We start from the raw sequence: 23,459 nt of genomic DNA, 5'->3' as shown, positions 1-23,459 counted from the left end.
TGTATCTGTCAGGAGGTGGAGGAGCGATGCTCTGCAGAGAGGTCAGTGGTGTAATAATCTGCAGGATATATCACTATGTATCTGTCAGGAGGTGGAGGAGCGATGCTCTGCAGAGAGGTCAGTGGTGTAATAATCTGCAGGATATATCACTATGTATGTCAGGAGGTGGAGGAGCGATGCTCTGCAGAGAAGTCAGTGGTGTAGTAATCTGCAGGATATATCACTGTGTATCTGTCAGGCGGTGGAGGAGCGATGCTCTCAGAGAGGTCAGTGGTGTAATAATCTGCAGGATATATCACTATGTATCTGTCAGGAGGTGGAGGAGCAAGGCTCTGCAGAGAGGGCAGTGGTGTAATAATCTGCAGGATAAATCACTATGTATCTGTCAGGAGGTGGAGGAGCGATGCTCTGCAGAGAGGTCAGTGGTGTAATAATCTGCAGGATATATCACTGTGTATCTGTCAGGAGGTGGAGGAGCGATGCTCTGCAGAGAGGGCAGTGGTTTAATATCTTGCAGGACATATCACTATTTATCTGTCAGGAGGTGGAGGAGCGATGCTCTGCAGAGAGGTCAGTGGTGTAATAATCTGCAGGATATATCACTATGTATGTCAGGAGGTGGAGGAGCGATGCTCTGCAGAGAGGTCAGTGGTGTAATAATCTGCAGGATATATCACTATGTATGTCAGGAGGTGGAGGAGCGATGCTCTGCAGAGAGGTCAGTGGTGTAGTAATCTGCAGGATATATCACTGTGTATCTGTCAGGAGGTGGAGGAGCGATGCTCTGCAGAGAGGTCAGTGGTGTAGTAATCTGCAGGATATATCACTATGTATCTGTCAGGAGGTGGAGGAGCGATGCTCTGCGGAGAGGTCAGTGGTGTAATAATCTGCAGGATATATCACTGTGTATCTGTCAGGAGGTGGAGGAGCGATGTTCTGCAGAGAGGGCAGTGGTGTAATAATCTGCAGGATATATCACTATGTATCTGTCAGGAGGTGGAGGAGCGATGCTTTGCAGAGAGGTCAGTGGTGTAATAATCTGCAGGATATATCACTATGTATCTGTCAGGAGGTGGAGGAGCGATGCTCTGCAGAGAGGTCAGTGGTGTAATAATCTGAAGGGTATATCACTATGTATCTGTCAGGAGGTGGAGGAGCGATGCTCTGCAGAGAGGGCAGTCGTGTAATAATCTGCAGGATATATCACTATGTATTTGTCAGGAGGTGGAGGAGCGATGCTCTGCAGAGAGGTCAGTGGTGTAATAATCTGCAGGATATATCACTATGTATCTGTCAGGAGGTGGAGGAGCGATGCTCTGCAGAGAGGGCAGTGGTGTAATAATCTGCAGGATATATCACTGTGTATCTGTCAGGAGGTGGAGGAGCGATGTTCTGCAGAGAGGTCAGTGGTGTAATAATCTGCAGGATATATCACTGTGTATCTGTCAGGAGGTGGAGGAGCGATGTTCTGCAGAGAGTGCAGTGGTGTAATAATCTGCAGAATATATCACTATGTATCTGTCAGGAGGTGGAGGAGCGATGCTCTGCAGAGAGGGCAGTGGTGTAATAATCTTCAGGATATATCACTATGTATCTGTCAGGAGGTGGAGGAGCGATGCTCTGCAGAGAGGTCAGTGGTGTAATAATCTGCAGGATATATCACTATGTATCTGTCAGGAGGTGGAGGAGCGATGCTCTGCAAAGAGGTCAGTGGTGTAATAATCTGCAGGATATATCACTATGTATCTGTCAGGAGGTGGAGGAGCGATGCTCTGCAGAGAGGTCAGTGGTGTAATAATCTGCAGGATATATCACTGTATCTGTCAGGAGGTGGAGGAGCGATGCTCTGCAGAGAGGTCAGTGGTGTAATAATCTGCAGGATAGATCACTATGTATCTGTCAGGAGGTGGAGGAGCGATGCTCTGCAGAGAGGTCAGTGGTGTAATAATCTGCAGGATATATAACTATGTATGTCAGGAGGTGGAGGAGCGATGCTCTGCAGAGAGGGCAGTCGTGTAATAATCTGCAGGATATATCACTATGTATTTGTCAGGAGGTGGAGGAGCGATGCTCTGCAGAGAGGTCAGTCGTGTAATAATCTGCAGGATATATCACTATGTATCTGTCAGGAGGTGGAGGAGCGATGCTCTGCAGAGAGGGCAGTGGTGTAATAATCTGCAGGATATATCACTGTGTATCTGTCAGGAGGTGGAGGAGCGATGTTCTGCAGAGAGGTCAGTGGTGTAATAATCTGCAGGATATATCACTGTGTATCTGTCAGGAGGTGGAGGAGCGATGTTCTGCAGAGAGTGCAGTGGTGTAATAATCTGCAGAATATATCACTATGTATCTGTCAGGAGGTGGAGGAGCGATGCTCTGCAGAGAGGGCAGTGGTGTAATAATCTTCAGGATATATCACTATGTATCTGTCAGGAGGTGGAGGATCGATGCTCTGCAGAGAGGTCAGTGGTGTAATAATCTGCAGGATATATCACTATGTATCTGTCAGGAGGTGGAGGAGCGATGCTCTGCAAAGAGGTCAGTGGTGTAATAATCTGCAGGATATATCACTATGTATCTGTCAGGAGGTGGAGGAGCGATGCTCTGCAGAGAGGTCAGTGGTGTAATAATCTGCAGGATATATCACTGTGTATCTGTCAGGAGGTGGAGGAGCGATGCTCTGCAGAGAGGTCAGTGGTGTAATAATCTGCAGGATAGATCACTATGTATCTGTCAGGAGGTGGAGGAGCGATGCTCTGCAGAGAGGTCAGTGGTGTAATAATCTGCAGGATATATCACTGTGTATCTGTCAGGAGGTGGAGGAGCGATGCTCTGCAGAGAGGTCAGTGGTGTAATAATCTGAAGGATATATCACTATGTATCTGTCAGGAGGTGGAGGAGCGATGCTCTGCAGAGAGGGCAGTCGTGTAATAATCTGCAGGATATATCACTATGTATTTGTCAGGAGGTGGAGGAGCGATGCTCTGCAGAGAGGTCAGTGGTGTAATAATCTGCAGGATATATCACTATGTATCTGTCAGGAGGTGGAGGAGCGATGCTCTGCAGAGAGGTCAGTGGTGTAATAATCTGCAGGATATATCACTATGTATGTCAGGAGGTGGAGGAGCGATGCTCTGCAGAGAGGTCAGTGGTGTGATAATCTGCAGGATATATCACTATGTATCTGTCAGGAGGTGGAGGAGTGATGCTCTGCAGAGAGGTCAGTGGTGTAATAATCTGCAGGATATATCACTATGTATGTCAGGAGGTGGAGGAGCGATGCTCTGCAGAGAGGTCAGTGGTGTAGTAATCTGCAGGATATATCACTGTATATCTGTCAGGAGGTGGAGGAGCGATGCTCTGCAGAGAGGTCAGTGGTGTAATAATCTGCAGGATAGATCACTATGTATCTGTCAGGAGGTGGAGGAGCGATGCCCTGCAGAGAGGTCAGTGGTGTAATAATCTGCAGGATATATCACTATGTATCTGTCAGGAGGTGGAGGAGTGATGCTCTGCAGAGAGGTCAGTGGTGTAATAACCTGCAGGATATATCACTATGTATGTCAGGAGGTGGAGGAGCGATGCTCTGCAGAGAGGTCAGTGGTGTAGTAATCTGCAGGATATATCACTGTGTATCTGACAGGAGGTGGAGGAGTGATGCTCTGCAGAGAGGTCAGTGGTGTAATAATCTGCAGGATATATCACTGTGTATCTGTCAGGAGGTGGAGGAGCGATGCTCTGCAGAGAGGACAGTGGTGTAATAATCTGCAGGATATATCACTATGTATCTGTCAGGAGGTGGAGCAGCGATGCTCTGCAGAGAGGGCAGTGGTGTAATAATCTGCAGGATATATCACTATGTATGTCAGGAGGTGGAGGAGCGATGCTCTGCAGAGAGGTCAGTGGTGTAATAATCTGCAGGATATATCACTGTGTATCTGTCAGGAGGTGGAGGAGCGATGCTCTGCAGAGAGGGCAGTGGTGTAATATCCTGCAGGATATATCACTATGTATCTGTCATGAGGTGGAGGAGCGATGCTCTGCAGAGAGGTCAGTGGTGTAATAATCTGCAGGATATATCACTATGTATGTCAGGAGGTGGAGGAGCGATGCTCTGCAGAGAGGTCAATGGTGTAGTAATCTGCAGGATCTATCACTATGTATCTGTCAGGAGGTGGAGGAGTGATGCTCTGCAGAGAGGTCAGTGGTGTAATAATCTGCAGGATATATCACTGTGTATCTGTCAGGAGGTGGAGGAGTGATGCTCTGCAGAGAGGTCAGTGATGTAATAATCTGCAGGATATATCACCGTGTATCTGTCAGGAGGTGGAGGAGCGATGCTCTGCAGAGAGGACAGTGGTGTAATAATCTGCAGGATATATCAATATGTATCTGTCAGGAGGTGGAGGAGCGATGCTCTGCAGAGAGGTCAGTGGTGTAATAATCTGCAGGATATATCACTATGTATCTGTCAGGAGGTGGAGGAGCGATGCTCTGCGGAGAGGGCAGTCGTGTAATAATCTGCAGGATATATCACTATGTATCTGTCAGGAGGTGGAGGAGCGATGCTCTGCAGAGGTCAGTGGTGTAATAATCTGCAGGATATATCACTATGTATCTGTCAGGAGGTGGAGGAGCGATGCTCTGCAGACAGGGCAGTCGTTTAATAATCTGCAGGATATATCACTATGTATCTGTCAGGAGGTGGAGGAGCGATGCTCTGCAGAGGTCAGTGGTGTAATAATCTGCAGGATATATCACTATGTATCTGTCAGGAGGTGGAGGAGCGATGCTCTGCAGACAGGGCAGTCGTTTAATAATCTGCAGGATATATCACTATGTATCTGTCAGGAGGTGGAGGAGTGATGCTCTGCAGAGAGGTCAGTGGTGTAATAATCTGCAGGATATATCACTATGTATCTGTCAGGAGATGGAGGAGCGATGTTCTGCAGAGAGGTCAGTGGTCTAATAATCTGTAGGATATATCACTGTGTATCTGTCAGGAGGTGGAGGAGCGATGTGCTGCAGAGAGGGCAGTGGTGTAATAATCTGCAGGATATATCACTGTGTATCTGTCAGGAGGTGGAGGAGCGATGCTCTGCAGAGAGGGCAGTGGTGTAATAATCTGCAGGATATATCACTATGTATCTGTCAGGAGGTGGAGGAGCGATGCTCTGCAGAGAGGGCAGTGGTGTAATAATCTGCAGGATATATCACTATGTATGTCAGGAGGTGGAGGAGCGATGCTCTGCAGAGAGGTCAGTGGTGTAATAATCTGCAGGATATATCACTATGTATCTGTCAGGAGGTGGAGGAGTGATGCTCTGCAGAGAGGTCAGTGGTGTAATAATCTGCAGGATATATCACTGTGTATCTGTCAGGAGGTGGAGGAGCGATGCTCTGCAGAGAGGTCAGTGGTGTATAATCTGCAGGATATATCACTGTGTATCTGTCAGTAGGTGGAGGAGCGATGCTCTGCAGAGAGGTCAGTGGTGTAATAATCTGCAGGATAGATAACTATGTATCTGTCAGGAGGTGGAGAAGCGATGCCCTGCAGAGGTCAGTGGTGTAATAATCTGCAGGATATATAACTATGTATGTCAGGAGGTGGAGGAGCGATGCTCTGCAGAGGTCAGTGGTGTGATAATCTGCAGGATATATCACTATGTATCTGTCAGGAGGTGGAGGAGTGATGCTCTGCAGAGAGGTCAGTGGTGTATTAATCTGCAGGATATATCACTATGTATCTGTCAGGAGGTGGAGGAGCGATGCTCTGCAGAGAGGTCAGTGGTGTAATAATCTACAGGATATATCACTATGTATCTGTCAGGAGGTGGAGGAGCGATGCTCTGCAGAGAGGTCAGTGGTGTAATAATCTGCAGGATATATCACTATGTATCTGTCAGGAGGTGGAGGAGCGATGCTCTGCAAAGAGGTCAGTGGTGTAATAATCTGCAGGATATATCACTATGTATCTGTCAGGAGGTGGAGGAGCGATGCTCTGCAGAGAGGTCAGTGGTGTAATAATCTGCAGGATATATCACTGTGTATCTGTCAGGAGGTGGAGGAGCGATGCTCTGCAGAGAGGTCAGTGGTGTAATAATCTGCAGGATAGATCACTATGTATCTGTCAGGAGGTGGAGGAGCGATGCTCTGCAGAGAGGTCAGTGGTGTAATAATCTGCAGGATATATAACTATGTATGTCAGGAGGTGGAGCAGCGAAGCTCTGCAGAGGTCAGTGGTGTGATAATCTGCAGGATATATCACTATGTATCTGTCAGGAGGTGGAGGAGTGATGCTCTGCAGAGAGGTCAGTGGTGTAATAATCTGCAGGATATATCACTGTGTATCTGTCAGTAGGTGGAGGAGCGATGCTCTGCAGAGAGGTCAGTGGTGTAATAATCTGCAGGATAGATAACTATGTATCTGTCAGGAGGTGGAGAAGCGATGCCCTGCAGAGGTCAGTGGTGTAATAATCTGCAGGATATATAACTATGTATGTCAGGAGGTGGAGGAGCGATGCTCTGCAGAGGTCAGTGGTGTGATAATCTGCAGGATATATCACTATGTATCTGTCAGGAGGTGGAGGAGTGATGCTCTGCAGAGAGGTCAGTGGTGTATTAATCTGCAGGATATATCACTATGTATCTGTCAGGAGGTGGAGGAGCGATGCTCTGCAGAGAGGTCAGTGGTGTAATAATCTACAGGATATATCACTATGTATCTGTCAGGAGGTGGAGGAGCGATGCTCTGCAGAGAGGTCAGTGGTGTAATAATCTGCAGGATATATCACTATGTATCTGTCAGGAGGTGGAGGAGCGATGCTCTGCAAAGAGGTCAGTGGTGTAATAATCTGCAGGATATATCACTATGTATCTGTCAGGAGGTGGAGGAGCGATGCTCTGCAGAGAGGTCAGTGGTGTAATAATCTGCAGGATATATCACTGTGTATCTGTCAGGAGGTGGAGGAGCGATGCTCTGCAGAGAGGTCAGTGGTGTAATAATCTGCAGGATAGATCACTATGTATCTGTCAGGAGGTGGAGGAGCGATGCTCTGCAGAGAGGTCAGTGGTGTAATAATCTGCAGGATATATAACTATGTATGTCAGGAGGTGGAGCAGCGAAGCTCTGCAGAGGTCAGTGGTGTGATAATCTGCAGGATATATCACTATGTATCTGTCAGGAGGTGGAGGAGTGATGCTCTGCAGAGAGGTCAGTGGTGTAATAATCTGCAGGATATATCACTATGTATGTCAGGAGGTGGAGGAGCGATGCTCTGCAGAGAGGTCAGTGGTGTAATAATCTGCAGGATAGATCACTATGTATCTGTCAGGAGGTGGAGGAGCGATGCCCTGCAGAGAGGTCAGTGGTGTAATAATCTGCAGGATATATCACTATGTATCTGTCAGGAGGTGGAGGAGTGATGCTCTGCAGAGAGGTCAGTGGTGTAATAATCTGCAGGATATATCACTATGTATGTCAGGAGGTGGAGGAGCGATGCTCTGCAGAGAGGTCAGTGGTGTAGTAATCTGCAGGATATATCACTGTGTATCTGACAGGAGGTGGAGGAGTGATGCTCTGCAGAGAGGTCAGTGGTGTAATAATCTGCAGGATATATCACTGTGTATCTGTCAGGAGGTGGAGGAGCGATGCTCTGCAGAGAGGACAGTGGTGTAATAATCTGCAGGATATATCACTATGTATCTGTCAGGAGGTGGAGCAGCGATGCTCTGCAGAGAGGGCAGTGGTGTAATAATCTGCAGGATATATCACTATGTATGTCAGGAGGTGGAGGAGCGATGCTCTGCAGAGAGGTCAGTGGTGTAATAATCTGCAGGATATATCACTGTGTATCTGTCAGGAGGTGGAGGAGCGATGCTCTGCAGAGAGGGCAGTGGTGTAATATCCTGCAGGATATATCACTATGTATCTGTCATGAGGTGGAGGAGCGATGCTCTGCAGAGAGGTCAGTGGTGTAATAATCTGCAGGATATATCACTATGTATGTCAGGAGGTGGAGGAGCGATGCTCTGCAGAGAGGTCAATGGTGTAGTAATCTGCAGGATCTATCACTATGTATCTGTCAGGAGGTGGAGGAGTGATGCTCTGCAGAGAGGTCAGTGGTGTAATAATCTGCAGGATATATCACTGTGTATCTGTCAGGAGGTGGAGGAGTGATGCTCTGCAGAGAGGTCAGTGATGTAATAATCTGCAGGATATATCACCGTGTATCTGTCAGGAGGTGGAGGAGCGATGCTCTGCAGAGAGGACAGTGGTGTAATAATCTGCAGGATATATCACTATGTATCTGTCAGGAGGTGGAGGAGCGATGCTCTGCAGAGAGGTCAGTGGTGTAATAATCTGCAGGATATATCACTATGTATCTGTCAGGAGGTGGAGGAGCGATGCTCTGCGGAGAGGGCAGTCGTGTAATAATCTGCAGGATATATCACTATGTATCTGTCAGGAGGTGGAGGAGCGATGCTCTGCAGAGGTCAGTGGTGTAATAATCTGCAGGATATATCACTATGTATCTGTCAGGAGGTGGAGGAGCGATGCTCTGCAGACAGGGCAGTCGTTTAATAATCTGCAGGATATATCACTATGTATCTGTCAGGAGGTGGAGGAGCGATGCTCTGCAGAGGTCAGTGGTGTAATAATCTGCAGGATATATCACTATGTATCTGTCAGGAGGTGGAGGAGCGATGCTCTGCAGACAGGGCAGTCGTTTAATAATCTGCAGGATATATCACTATGTATCTGTCAGGAGGTGGAGGAGTGATGCTCTGCAGAGAGGTCAGTGGTGTAATAATCTGCAGGATATATCACTATGTATCTGTCAGGAGGTGGAGGAGCGATGCTCTGCGGAGAGGGCAGTCGTGTAATAATCTGCAGGATATATCACTATGTATCTGTCAGGAGGTGGAGGAGCGATGCTCTGCAGAGGTCAGTGGTGTAATAATCTGCAGGATATATCACTATGTATCTGTCAGGAGGTGGAGGAGCGATGCTCTGCAGACAGGGCAGTCGTTTAATAATCTACAGGATATATCACTATGTATCTGTCAGGAGGTGGAGGAGCGATGCTCTGCAGAGGTCAGTGGTGTAATAATCTGCAGGATATATCACTATGTATCTGTCAGGAGGTGGAGGAGCGATGCTCTGCAGACAGGGCAGTCGTTTAATAATCTGCAGGATATATCACTATGTATCTGTCAGGAGGTGGAGGAGTGATGCTCTGCAGAGAGGTCAGTGGTGTAATAATCTGCAGGATATATCACTATGTATCTGTCAGGAGATGGAGGAGCGATGCTCTGCAGAGAGGTCAGTGGTTTAATAATCTGCAGGATATATCACTGTGTATCTGTCAGGAGGTGGAGGAGCGATGTGCTGCAGAGAGGGCAGTGGTGTAATAATCTGCAGGATATATCACTGTGTATCTGTCAGGAGGTGGAGGAGCGATGCTCTGCAGAGAGGGCAGTGGTGTAATAATCTGCAGGATATATCACTATGTATCTGTCAGGAGGTGGAGGAGCGATGCTCTGCAGAGAGGGCAGTGGTGTAATAATCTGCAGGATATATCACTATGTATGTCAGGAGGTGGAGGAGCGATGCTCTGCAGAGAGGTCAGTGGTGTAATAATCTGCAGGATATATCACTATGTATCTGTCAGGAGGTGGAGGAGTGATGCTCTGCAGAGAGGTCAGTGGTGTAATAATCTGCAGGATATATCACTGTGTATCTGTCAGGAGGTGGAGGAGCGATGCTCTGCAGAGAGGTCAGTGGTGTAATAATCTGCAGGATATATCACTGTGTATCTGTCAGTAGGTGGAGGAGCGATGCTCTGCAGAGAGGTCAGTGGTGTAATAATCTGCAGGATAGATAACTATGTATCTGTCAGGAGGTGGAGAAGCGATGCCCTGCAGAGGTCAGTGGTGTAATAATCTGCAGGATATATAACTATGTATGTCAGGAGGTGGAGGAGCGATGCTCTGCAGAGGTCAGTGGTGTGATAATCTGCAGGATATATCACTATGTATCTGTCAGGAGGTGGAGGAGTGATGCTCTGCAGAGAGGTCAGTGGTGTATTAATCTGCAGGATATATCACTATGTATCTGTCAGGAGGTGGAGGAGCGATGCTCTGCAGAGAGGTCAGTGGTGTAATAATCTACAGGATATATCACTATGTATCTGTCAGGAGGTGGAGGAGCGATGCTCTGCAGAGAGGTCAGTGGTGTAGTAATCTGAAGGATATATCGCTGTGTATCTGTCAGGAGGTGGAGGAGCGATGCTCTGCAGAGAGGGCAGTGGTGTAATAATCTGCAGGATATATCACTATGTATGTCAGGAGGTGGAGGAGCGATGCTCTACAGAGAGGTCAGTGGTGTAATAATCTGCAGGATATATCACTATGTATCTGTCAGGAGGTGGAGGAGCGATGCTCTGCAGAGAGGTCAGTGGTGTAATAATCTGCAGGATATATCACTGTGTATCTGTCAGGAGGTGGAGGAGCGATGCTCTGCAGAGAGGTCAGTGGTGTAATAATCTGCAGGATATATCACTGTGTATCTGTCAGGAGGTGGAGGAGCGATGCTCTGCAGAGAGGTCAGTGGTGTAATAATCTGCAGGATATATCACTATGTATGTCAGGAGGTGGAGGAGCGATGCTCTGCAGAGAGGTCAGTGGAGTAATAATCTGCAGGATATATCACTATGTATGTCAGGAGGTGGAGGAGCGATGCTCTGCAGAGAGGTCAGTGGTGTAATAATCTGCAGGATATATCACTATGTATGTCAGGAGGTGGAGGAGCGATGCTCTGCAGAGAGGTCAGTGGTGTAGTAATCTGCAGGATATATCACTGTGTATCTGTCAGGAGGTGGAGGAGCGATGCTCTGCAGAGAGGGCAGTGGTGTAATAATCTGCAGGATATATCACTATGTATGTCAGGAGGTGGAGGAGCGATGCTCTGCAGAGAGGTCAGTGGTGTAATAATCTGCAGGATATATCACTATGTATGTCAGGAGGTGGAGGAGCGATGCTCTCAGAGAGGTCAGTGGTGTAATAATCTGCAGGATATATCACTATGTATCTGTCAGGAGGTGGAGGAGCGATGCTCTGCAGAGAGGGCAGTGGTGTAATAATCTGCAGGATATATCACTATGTATCTGTCAGGAGGTGGAGGAGCGATGCTCTGCAGAGAGGTCAGTGGTGTAATAATCTGCAGGATATATCACTGTGTATCTGTCAGGAGGTGGAGGAGCGATGCTCTGCAGAGAGGGCAGTGGTGTAATATCTTGCAGGATATATCATTATGTATCTGTCAGGAGGTGGAGGAGCGATGTTCTGCAGAGAGGTCAGTGGTGTAATAATCTGCAGGATATATCACTATGTATGTCAGGAGGTGGTGGAGCGATGCTCTGCAGAGAGGTCAGTGGTGTAATAATCTGCAAGATATATCACTATGTATGTCAGGAGGTGGAGGAGCGATGCTCTACAGAGAGGTCAGTGGTGTAGTAATCTGCAGGATATATCACTGTGTATCTGTCAGGAGGTGGAGGAGCGATGCTCTGCAGAGAGGTCAGTGGTGTAGTAATCTGCAGGATATATCACTATGTATCTGTCAGGAGGTGGAGGAGCGATGCTCTGCGGAGAGGTCAGTGGTGTAATAATCTGCAGGATATATCACTGTGTATCTGTCAGGAGGTGGAGGAGCGATGTTCTGCAGAGAGGGCAGTGGTGTAATAATCTGCAGGATATATCACTATGTATCTGTCAGGAGGTGGAGGAGCGATGCTTTGCAGAGAGGTCAGTGGTGTAATAATCTGCAGGATATATCACTATGTATCTGTCAGGAGGTGGAGGAGCGATGCTCTGCAGAGAGGTCAGTGGTGTAATAATCTGAAGGATATATCACTATGTATCTGTCAGGAGGTGGAGGAGCGATGCTCTGCAGAGAGGGCAGTCGTGTAATAATCTGCAGGATATATCACTATGTATTTGTCAGGAGGTGGAGGAGCGATGCTCTGCAGAGAGGTCAGTGGTGTAATAATCTGCAGGATATATCACTATGTATCTGTCAGGAGGTGGAGGAGCGATGCTCTGCAGAGAGGGCAGTGGTGTAATAATCTGCAGGATATATCACTGTGTATCTGTCAAGAGGTGGAGGAGCGATGTTCTGCAGAGAGGTCAGTGGTGTAATAATCTGCAGGATATATCACTGTGTATCTGTCAGGAGGTGGAGGAGCGATGTTCTGCAGAGAGTGCAGTGGTGTAATAATCTGCAGAATATATCACTATGTATCTGTCAGGAGGTGGAGGAGCGATGCTCTGCAGAGAGGGCAGTGGTGTAATAATCTTCAGGATATATCACTATGTATCTGTCAGGAGGTGGAGGAGCGATGCTCTGCAGAGAGGTCAGTGGTGTAATAATCTGCAGGATATATCACTATGTATCTGTCAGGAGGTGGAGGAGCGATGCTCTGCAAAGAGGTCAGTGGTGTATTAATCTGCAGGATATATCACTATGTATCTGTCAGGAGGTGGAGGAGCGATGCTCTGCAGAGAGGTCAGTGGTGTAATAATCTGCAGGATATATCACTGTGTATCTGTCAGGAGGTGGAGGAGCGATGCTCTGCAGAGAGGTCAGTGGTGTAATAATCTGCAGGATATATCACTGTGTATCTGTCAGGAGGTGGAGGAGCGATGCTCTGCAGAAAGGTCAGTGGTGTAATAATCTGCAGGATATATCACTGTGTATGTCAGGAGGTGGAGGATCGATGCTCTGCAGAGAGGTCAGTGGTGTAATAATCTGCAGGATATATCACTATGTATCTGTCAGGAGGTGGAGGAGCGATGTTCTGCAGAGAGGTCAGTGGTGTAATAATCTGCAGCATATATCACTATGTATCTGTCAGGAGGTGGAGGAGCGATGCTCTGCAGGAAGGTCAGTGGTGTAATAATCTGAAGGATATATCACTATGTATCTGTCAGGAGGTGGAGGAGCGATACTCTGCAAAGGGCAGTAGTGTAATAATCTGCAGGATATATCACTATGTAATTGTCAGGAGGTGGAGGAGTGATGCTCTGCAGAGAGGTCAGTGGTGTAATAATCTGCAGGATATATCACTATGTATCTGTCAGGAGGTGGAGGAGCGATGCTCTGCAGAGAGGGCAGTGGTGTAATAATCTGCAGGATATATCACTGTGTATCTGTCAGGTGGAGGAGCGATGTTCTGCAGAGATGTCAGTGGTGTAATAATATGCAGGATATATCACTGTGTATCTGTCAGGAGGTGGAGGAGCGATGTTCTGCAGAGAGGGCAGTGGTGTAATAATCTGCAGGATATATCACTATGTATCTGTCAGGAGGTGGAGGAGCAATGCTCTGCAGAGAGGGCAGTAGTGTAATAATCTGCAGGATATATCACTATGTATCTGTCAGGAGGTGGAGGAGCGATGCTCTGCAGAGACGGCAGTGGTGTAATAATGTGCAGGATATATCGCTATGTATCTGTCAGGAGGTGGAGGAGCGATGCTCTGCGGAGAGGTCAGTGGTGTAATAATCTGCAGGCTATATCAGTGTGTATCTGTCAGGAGGTGGAGGAGAGATGCTCTGCAGAGAGGTCAGTGGTGTAATAATCTGCAGGATATATCACTGTGTATCTGTCAGGAGGTGGAGGAGCGATGCTCTGCAGAGAGGTCAGTGGTGTAATAATCTGCAGGCTATATCAGTGTGTATCTGTCAGGAGGTGGAGGAGAGATGCTCTGCAGAGAGGTCAGTGGTGTAATAATCTGCAGGATATATCACTGTGTATCTGGCAGGAGGTGGAGGAGCGATGCTCTGCAGAGAGGTCAGTGGTGTAATAATCTGCAGGATATATCACTGTGTATCTGTCAGGAGGTGGAGGAGCGATGCTCTGCAGGAAGGTCAGTGGTGTAATAATCTGCAGGATATATCACTGTGTATGTCAGGAGGTGGAGGATCGATGCTCTGCAGAGAGGTCAGTGGTGTTATAATCTGCAGGATATATCACTATGTATCTGTCAGCAGGTGGAGGAGCGATGTTCTGCAGAGAGGTCAGTGGTGTAATAATCTGCAGCATATATCACTATGTATCTGTCAGGAGGTGGAGGAGCGATGCTCTGCAGGAAGGTCAGTGGTGTAATAATCTGCAGGATATATCACTATTTATCTGTCAGGAGTTGGAGGAGCGAAGCTTTGCAGAGAGGTCAGTGGTGTAATAATCTGCAGGATATATCACTGTGTATCTGTCAGGCGGTGGAGGAGCGATGCTCTGCAGCAGGGCAGTGGTGTAATAATCTGCAGGATATATCACTATGTATCTGTGAGGAGGTGGAGGAGCGATGCTCTGCAGAGAGGTCAGTGGTGTAATAATCTGCAGGATATATCACTATGTATCTGTCAGGATGTGGAGGAGCGATGTTCTGCAGAGAGGTCAGTGGTGTAATAATCTGCAGGATATATCAGTGTGTATCTGTCAGGAGATGGAGGAGCGATGCTCTGCAGAGAGGTCAGTGGTGTAATAATCTGCAGGATATATCACTGTATCTGTCAGTAGGTGGAGGAGCGATGCTCTGCAGAGAGGTCAGTGGTGTAACAATCTGCAGGATATATCACTGTGTATCTGTCAGGAGGTGGAGGAGCGATGCTCTGCAGAGAGGTCAGTGGTGTAATAATCTGCAGGATATATCACTGTGTATCTGTCAGGAGGTGGAGGAGCGATGCTCTGCAGAAAGGTCAGTGGTGTAATAATCTGCAGGATATATCACTGTGTATGTCAGGAGGTGGAGGATCGATGCTCTGCAGAGAGGTCAGTGGTGTAATAATCTGCAGGATATATCACTGTGTATCTGTCAGGAGGTGGAGGAGCGATGTTCTGCAGAGAGGTCAGTGGTGTAATAATCTGCAGCATATATCACTATGTATCTGTCAGGAGGTGGAGGAGCGATGCTCTGCAGGAAGGTCAGTGGTGTAATAATCTGCAGGATATATCACTATGTATCTGTCAGGAGGTGGAGGAGCGATACTCTGCAGAGGGCAGTAGTGTAATAATCTGCAGGATATATCACTATGTATCTGTCAGGAGGTGGAGGAGTGATGCTCTGCAGAGAGGTCAGTGGTGTAATAATCTGCAGGATATATCACTATGTATCTGTCAGGAGGTGGAGGAGCGATGCTCTGCAGAGAGGGCAGTGGTGTAATAATCTGCAGGATATATCACTGTGTATGTCAGGTGGAGGAGCGATGTTCTGCAGAGAGGTCAGTGGTGTAATGATATGCAGGATATATCACTGTGTATCTGTCAGGAGGTGGAGGAGCGATGTTCTGCAGAGAGGGCAGTGGTGTAATAATCTGCAGGATATATCACTATGTATCTGTCAGGAGGTGGAGGAGCAATGCTCTGCAGAGAGGGCAGTGGTGTAATAATCTGCAGGATATATCACTATGTATCTGTCAGGAGGTGGAGGAGCGATGCTCTGCAGAGAGGGCAGTGGTGTAATAATGTGCAGGATATATCGCTATGTATCTGTCAGGAGGTGGAGGAGCGATGCTCTGCAGAGGTCAGTGGTGTAATAATCTGCAGGATATATCACTGTGTATCTGTCAGGAGGTGGAGGAGCGATGCTCTGCAGAGAGGTCAGTGGTGTAATAATCTGCAGGCTATATCAGTGTGTATCTGTCAGGAGGTGGAGGAGCGATGCTCTGCAGAGAGGTCAGTGGTGTAATAATCTGCAGGATATATCACTGTGTATCTGTCAGGAGGTGGAGGAGCGATGCTCTGCAGAGAGGTCAGTGGTGTAATAATCTGCAGGATATATCACTGTGTATCTGTCAGGAGGTGGAGGAGCGATTCTCTGCAGAGAGGTCAGTGGTGTAATAATCTGCAGGCTATATCAGTGTGTATCTGTCAGGAGGTGGAGGAGCGATGCTCTGCGAAGAGGTCAGTGGTGTAATAATCTGCAGGATATATCACTGTGTATCTGTCAGGAGGTGGAGGAGCGATGCTCTACAGAGAAGTCAGTGGTGTAATAATCTGCAGGATATATCACTATGTATCTGTCAGGAGGAGCGATGCTCTGCAGAGAGGTCAGTGGTGTAATAATCTGCAGGATATATCACTGTGTATCTGTCAGGAGGTGGAGGAGCGATGCTCTGCAGAGAGGTAAGTGGTGTAATAATCTGCAGGATATATCATTATGTATCTGTCAGGTGGAGGAGCGATGCTCTGCAGAGAGGTCAGTGGTGTAATAATCTGCAGGATATATCACTATGTATCTGTCAGGAGGTGGAGGAGCGATGCTCTGCAGAGAGGTCAGTGGTGTAATAATCTGCAGGATATATCACTGTGTATCTGTCAGGAGGTGGAGGAGCGATGCTCTGCAGAGAGGTCAGTGGTGTAATAATCTGCAGGATATATCACTGTGTATCTGTCAGGAGGTGGAGGAGCGATGCTCTGCAGAGAGGTCAGTGGTGTAATAATCTGCAGGATATATCAGTGTGTATGTCAGGAGGTGGAGGATCGATGCTCTGCAGAGAGGTCAGTGGTGTAATAATCTGCAGGATATATCACTATGTATCTTTCAGGAGGTGGAGGAGTGATGTTCTGCAGAGAGGGCAGTGGTGTAATAATCTGCAGGATATATCACTATGTATCTATCAGGAGGTGGAGGAGCGATGCTCTGCAGAGAGGTCAGTGGTGTAATAATCTGCAGGATATATCACTATGTATCTGTCAGGAGGTGGAGGAGTGATGCTCTGCAGAGAGGTCAGTGGTGTAATAATCTGCAGGATATATCACTGTGTATCTGTCAGGAGGTGGAGGAGCGATGCTCTGCAGAGAGGGCAGTGGTGTAATAATCTGTAGGATATATCACTATGTATCTGTCAGGAGGTGGAGGAGCGATGCTCTGCAGAGAGGTCAGTGGTGTAATAATCTGCAGGATATATCACTGTGTATCTGTCAGGAGGTGGAGGAGCGATGCTCTGCAGAGAGGTCAGTGGTGTAATAATCTGCAGGATATATCATTATGTATCTGTCAGGTGGAGGAGCGATGCTCTGCAGAGAGGTCAGTGGTGTAATAATCTGCAGGATATATCACTATGTATCTGTCAGTAGGTGGAGGAGCGATGCTCTGCAGAGAGGTCAGTGGTGTAATAATCTGCAGGATATATCATTATGTATCTGTCAAGTGGAGGAGCGATGCTCTGCAGAGAGGTCAGTGGTGTAATAATCTGCAGGATATATCACTATGTATCTGTCAGGAGGTGGAGGAGCGATGCTCTGCAGAGAGGTCAGTGGTGTAATAATCTGCAGGATATATCACTGTGTATCTGTCAGGAGGTGGAGGAGCGATGCTCTGCAGAGAGGGCAGTGGTGTAATAATCTGCAGGATATATCACTATGTAACTGTCAGGAGGAGAGAAGCTCTGCAGAGAGGTCAGTGGAGTAATAATCTGCAGGATATATCACTGTGTATCTGTCAGGAGGTGGAGGAGCGATGCTCTGCAGAGAGGTCAGTGGTGTAATAATCTGCAGGATATATCATTATGTATCTGACAGGTGGAGGAGCGATGCTCTGCAGAGAGGTCAGTGGTGTAATAATCTGCAGGATATATCACTATGTATCTGTCAGGAGGTGGAGCAGCGATGCTCTGCAGAGAGGTCAGTGGTGTAATAATCTGCAGGATATATCACTGTGTATCTGTCAGGAGGTGGAGGATCGATGCTCTGCAGAGAGGTCAGTGGTGTAATAATCTGCAGGATATATCACTATGTATCTGTCAGGAGGTGGAGGAGCGATGCTCTGCAGAGAGGTCAGTGGTGTAATAATCTGCAGGATATATCACTGTGTATCTGTCAGGCGGTGGAGGAGCGATGCTCTGAAGCAGGGCAGTGGTGTAATAATCTGCAGGATATATTACTATGTATCTGTGAGGAGGTGGAGGAGCGATGCTCTGCAGAGAGGTCAGTGGTGTAATAATCTGCAGGATATATCACTATGTATCTGTCAGGAGGTGGAGGAGCGATGCTCTGCAGAGAGGTCAGTGGTGTAATAATCTGCAGGATATATCACTGTGTATCTGTCAGGAGGTGGAGGAGCGATGCTCTGCAGAGAGGTCAGTGGTGTAATAATCTGCAGGATATATCACTGTGTATCTGTCAGGTAGAGGAGTGATGCTCTGCAGAGAGGTCAGTGGTGTAATAATCTGCAGGATATATCACTGTGTATCTGTCAGGAGGTGGAGGAGCGATGCTCTGCAGAGAGGTCAGTGGTGTAATAATCTGCAGGATATATCACTGTGTATGTCAGGAGATGGAGGAGCGATGCTCTGCAGAGAGGTCAGTGGTGTAATAATCTGCAGGATATATCACTGTGTATCTGTCAGGAGGTGGAGGATCGATGCTCTGCAGAGAGGTCAGTGGTGTAATAATCTGCAGGATATATCACTGTGTATCTGTCAGGAGGTGGAGGAGCGATGTTCTGCAGAGAGGGCAGTGGTGTAATAATCTGCAGGATATATCACTATGTATCTGTCAGGAGGTGGAGGAGCGATGCTCTGCAGAGAGGTCAGTGGTGTAATAATCTGCAGGATATATCACTATGTATCTGTCAGGAGGTGGAGGAGCGATGCTCTGCAGAGAGGGCAGTCGTGTAATAATCTGCAGGATATATCACTATGTATCTGTCAGGAGGTGGAGGAGCGATGCTCTGCAGAGAGGTCAGTGGTGTAATAATCTGCAGGATATATCACTATGTATCTGTCAGGAGGTAGAGGAGCGATGCTCTGCAGAGAGGGCAGTGGTGTAATAATCTGCAGGATATATCACTATGTATCTGTCAGGAGGTGGAGGAGCGATGCTCTGCAGAGAGGGCAGTCGTGTAATAATCTGCAGGATATATCACTATGTATCTGTCAGGAGGTGGAGGAGCGATGCTCTGCAGAGAGGTCAGTGGTGTAATAATCTGCAGGATATATCACTATGTATCTGTCAGGAGGTGGAGGAGCGATGCTCTGCAGAGAGGGCAGTGGTGTAATAATCTGCAGGATATATCACTGTGTATCTGTCAGGCGGTGGAGGAGCGATGCTCTGCAGCAGGGCAGTGGTGTAATAATCTGCAGGATATATCACTATGTATCTGTGAGGAGGTGGAGGAGCGATGCTCTGCAGAGAGGACAGTGGTGTAATAATCTGCAGGATATATCACTATGTATCTGTCAGGATGTGGAGGAGCGATGCTCTGCAGAGAGGTCAGTGGTGTAATAATCTGCAGGATATATCACTGTGTATCTGTCAGGAGGTGGAGGAGCGATGCTCTGCAGAGAGGTCAGTGGTGTAATAATCTGCAGGATATATCACTGTGTATCTGTCAGGTGGAGGAGTGATGCTCTGCAGAGAGGTCAGTGGTGTAATAATCTGCAGGATATATCACTGTGTATCTGTCAGGAGGTGGAGGAGCGATGCTCTGCAGAGAGGTCAGTGGTGTAATAATCTGCAGGATATATCACTGTGTATGTCAGGAGATGGAGGCGCGATGCTCTGCAGAGAGGTCAGTGGTGTAATAATCTGCAGGATATATCACTGTGTATCTGTCAGGAGGTGGAGGATCGATGCTCTGCAGAGAGGTCAGTGGTGTAATAATCTGCAGGATATATCACTGTGTATCTGTCAGGAGGTGGAGGAGCGATGTTCTGCAGAGAGGGCAGTGGTGTAATATTCTGCAGGATATATCACTATGTATCTGTCAGGAGGTGGAGGAGCGATGCTCTGCAGAGAGGTCAGTGGTGTAATAATCTGCAGGATATATCACTATGTATCTGTCAGGAGGTGGAGGAGCGATGCTCTGCAGAGAGGGCAGTCGTGTAATAATCTGCAGGATATATCACTATGTATCTGTCAGGAGGTGGAGGAGCGATGCTCTGCAGAGAGGTCAGTGGTGTAATAATCTGCAGGATATATCACTGTGTATCTGTCAGGAGGTGGAGGAGCGATGCTCTGCAGAGAGGTAAGTGGTGTAATAATCTGCAGGATATATCACTGTGTATCTGTCAGGTAGAGGAGTGATGCTCTGCAGAGAGGTCAGTGGTGTAATAATCTGCAGGATATATCACTGTGTATTTGTCAGGCGGTGGAGGAGCGATTTTCTGCAGAGAGGTCAGTGGTGTAATAATCTGCAGGATATATCACTGTGTATCTGTCAGGAGGTGGAGGATCGATGCTCTGCAGAGAGGTCAGTGGTGTAATAATCTGCAGGATATATCACTGTGTATCTGTCAGGAGGTGGAGGAGCGATGTTCTGCAGAGAGGGCAGTGGTGTAATAATCTGCAGGATATATCACTATGTATCTGTCAGGAGGTGGAGGAGCGATGCTCTGCAGAGAGGTCAGTGGTGTAATAATCTGCAGGATATATCACTATGTATCTGTCAGGAGGTGGAGGAGCGATGCTCTGCAGAGAGGTCAGTGGTGTAATAATCTGCAGGATATATCACTATGTATCTGTCAGGAGGTAGAGGAGCGATGCTCTGCAGAGAGGGCAGTGGTGTAATAATCTGCAGGATATATCACTATGTATCTGTCAGGAGGTGGAGGAGCGATGCTCTGCAGAGAGGGCAGTCGTGTAATAATCTGCAGGATATATCACTATGTATCTGTCAGGAGGTGGAGGAGCGATGCTCTGCAGAGAGGTCAGTGGTGTAATAATCTGCAGGATATATCACTATGTATCTGTCAGGAGGTGGAGGAGCGATGCTCTGCAGAGAGGGCAGTGGTGTAATAATCTGCAGGATATATCACTGTGTATCTGTCAGGCGGTGGAGGAGCGATGCTCTGCAGCAGGGCAGTGGTGTAATAATCTGCAGGATATATCACTATGTATCTGTGAGGAGGTGGAGGAGCGATGCTCTGCAGAGAGGTCAGTGGTGTAATAATCTGCAGGATATATCACTATGTATCTGTCAGGATGTGGAGGAGCGATGCTCTGCAGAGAGGTCAGTGGTGTAATAATCTGCAGGATATATCACTGTGTATCTGTCAGGAGGTGGAGGAGCGATGCTCTGCAGAGAGGTCAGTGGTGTAATAATCTGCAGGATATATCACTGTGTATCTGTCAGGTGGAGGAGTGATGCTCTGCAGAGAGGTCAGTGGTGTAATAATCTGCAGGATATATCACTGTGTATCTGTCAGGAGGTGGAGGAGCGATGCTCTGCAGAGAGGTCAGTGGTGTAATAATCTGCAGGATATATCACTGTGTATGTCAGGAGATGGAGGCGCGATGCTCTGCAGAGAGGTCAGTGGTGTAATAATCTGCAGGATATATCACTGTGTATCTGTCAGGAGGTGGAGGATCGATGCTCTGCAGAGAGGTCAGTGGTGTAATAATCTGCAGGATATATCACTGTGTATCTGTCAGGAGGTGGAGGAGCGATGTTCTGCAGAGAGGGCAGTGGTGTAATAATCTGCAGGATATATCACTATGTATCTGTCAGGAGGTGGAGGAGCGATGCTCTGCAGAGAGGTCAGTGGTGTAATAATCTGCAGGATATATCACTATGTATCTGTCAGGAGGTGGAGGAGCGATGCTCTGCAGAGAGGGCAGTCGTGTAATAATCTGCAGGATATATCACTATGTATCTGTCAGGAGGTGGAGGAGCGATGCTCTGCAGAGAGGTCAGTGGTGTAATAATCTGCAGGATATATCACTATGTATCTGTCAGGAGGTGGAGGAGCGATGCTCTGCAGAGAGGGCAGTGGTGTAATAATCTGCAGGATATATCACTGTGTATCTGTCAGGTGGAGGAGTGATGCTCTGCAGAGAGGTCAGTGGTGTAATAATCTGCAGGATATATCACTGTGTATCTGTCAGGAGGTGGAGGAGCGATGCTCTGCAGAGAGGTCAGTGGTGTAATAATCTGCAGGATATATCACTGTGTATGTCAGGAGATGGAGGAGCGATGCTCTGCAGAGAGGTCAGTGGTGTAATAATCTGCAGGATATATCACTGTGTATCTGTCAGGAGGTGGAGGATCGATGCTCTGCAGAGAGGTCAGTGGTGTAATAATCTGCAGGATATATCACTGTGTATCTGTCAGGAGGTGGAGGAGCGATGTTCTGCAGAGAGGGCAGTGGTGTAATAATCTGCAGGATATATCACTATGTATCTGTCAGGAGGTGGAGGAGCGATGCTCTGCAGAGAGGTCAGTGGTGTAATAATCTGCAGGATATATCACTATGTATCTGTCAGGAGGTGGAGCAGCGATGCTCTGCAGAGAGGGCAGTCGTGTAATAATCTGCAGGATATATCACTATGTATCTGTCAGGAGGTGGAGGAGCGATGCTCTGCAGAGAGGTCAGTGGTGTAATAATCTGCAGGATATATCACTATGTATCTGTCAGGAGGTGGAGGAGCGATGCTCTGCAGAGAGGGCAGTGGTGTAATAATCTGCAGGATATATCACTATGTATCTGTCAGGAGGTGGAGGAGCGATGCTCTGCAGAGAGGGCAGTCGTGTAATAATCTGCAGGATATATCACTATGTATCTGTAAGGAGGTGGAGGAGCGATGCTCTGCAGAGAGGTCAGTGGTGTAATAATCTGCAGGATATATCACTATGTATCTGTCAGGAGGTGGAGGAGCGATGCTCTGCAGAGAGGGCAGTGGTGTAATAATCTGCAGGATATATCACTGTGTATCTGTCAGGAGGTGGAGGAGCGATGTTCTGCAGAGAGGTCAGTGGTGTAATAATCTGCAGGATATATCACTGTGTATCTGTCAGGAGGTGGAGGAGCGATGCTCTGCAGAGAGGGCAGTCGTGTAATAATCTGCAGGATATATCACTATGTATCTGTCAGGAGGTGGAGAAGCGATGCTCTGCAGAGAGGTCAGTGGTGTAATAATCTGCAGGATATATCACTATGTATCTGTCAGGAGGTGGAGGAGCGATGCTCTGCAGAGAGGGCAGTGGTGTAATAATCTGCAGGATATATCACTGTGTATCTGTCAGGAGGTGGAGGAGCGATGCTCTGCAGAGAGGGCAGTGGTGTAATATCCTGTAGGATATATCACTATGTATCTGTCAGGAGGTGGAGGAGCGATGCTCTGCAGAGAGGTCAGTGGTGGAATTAACTGCAGGATATATCACTATGTATGTCAGGAGGTGGAGGAGCGATGCTCTGCAGAGAAGTCAGTGGTGTAATAATCTGCAGGATATATCACTATGTATGTCAGGAGGTGGAGGAGCGATGCTCTGCAGAGAGGTCAGTGGTGTAATAATCTGCAGGATATATCACTATGTATGTCAGGAGGTGGAGGAGCAATGCTCTGCAGAGAAGTCAGTGGTGTAGTAATCTGCAGGATATATCACTGTGTATCTGTCAGGCGGTGGAGGAGCGATGCTCTCAGAGAGGTCAGTGGTGTAATAATCTGCAGGATATA

The sequence above is a fragment of the Dendrobates tinctorius genome, unplaced genomic scaffold (assembly GCF_039654945.1).
Source record: "Dendrobates tinctorius isolate UK_male_01 unplaced genomic scaffold, ASM3965494v1 ptg000214l, whole genome shotgun sequence".
Classification (NCBI taxonomy): domain Eukaryota; kingdom Metazoa; phylum Chordata; class Amphibia; order Anura; family Dendrobatidae; genus Dendrobates; species Dendrobates tinctorius.
The sequence above is the reverse complement of the archived record's forward strand: the minus strand, read 5'-3'. Positions refer to the sequence as shown.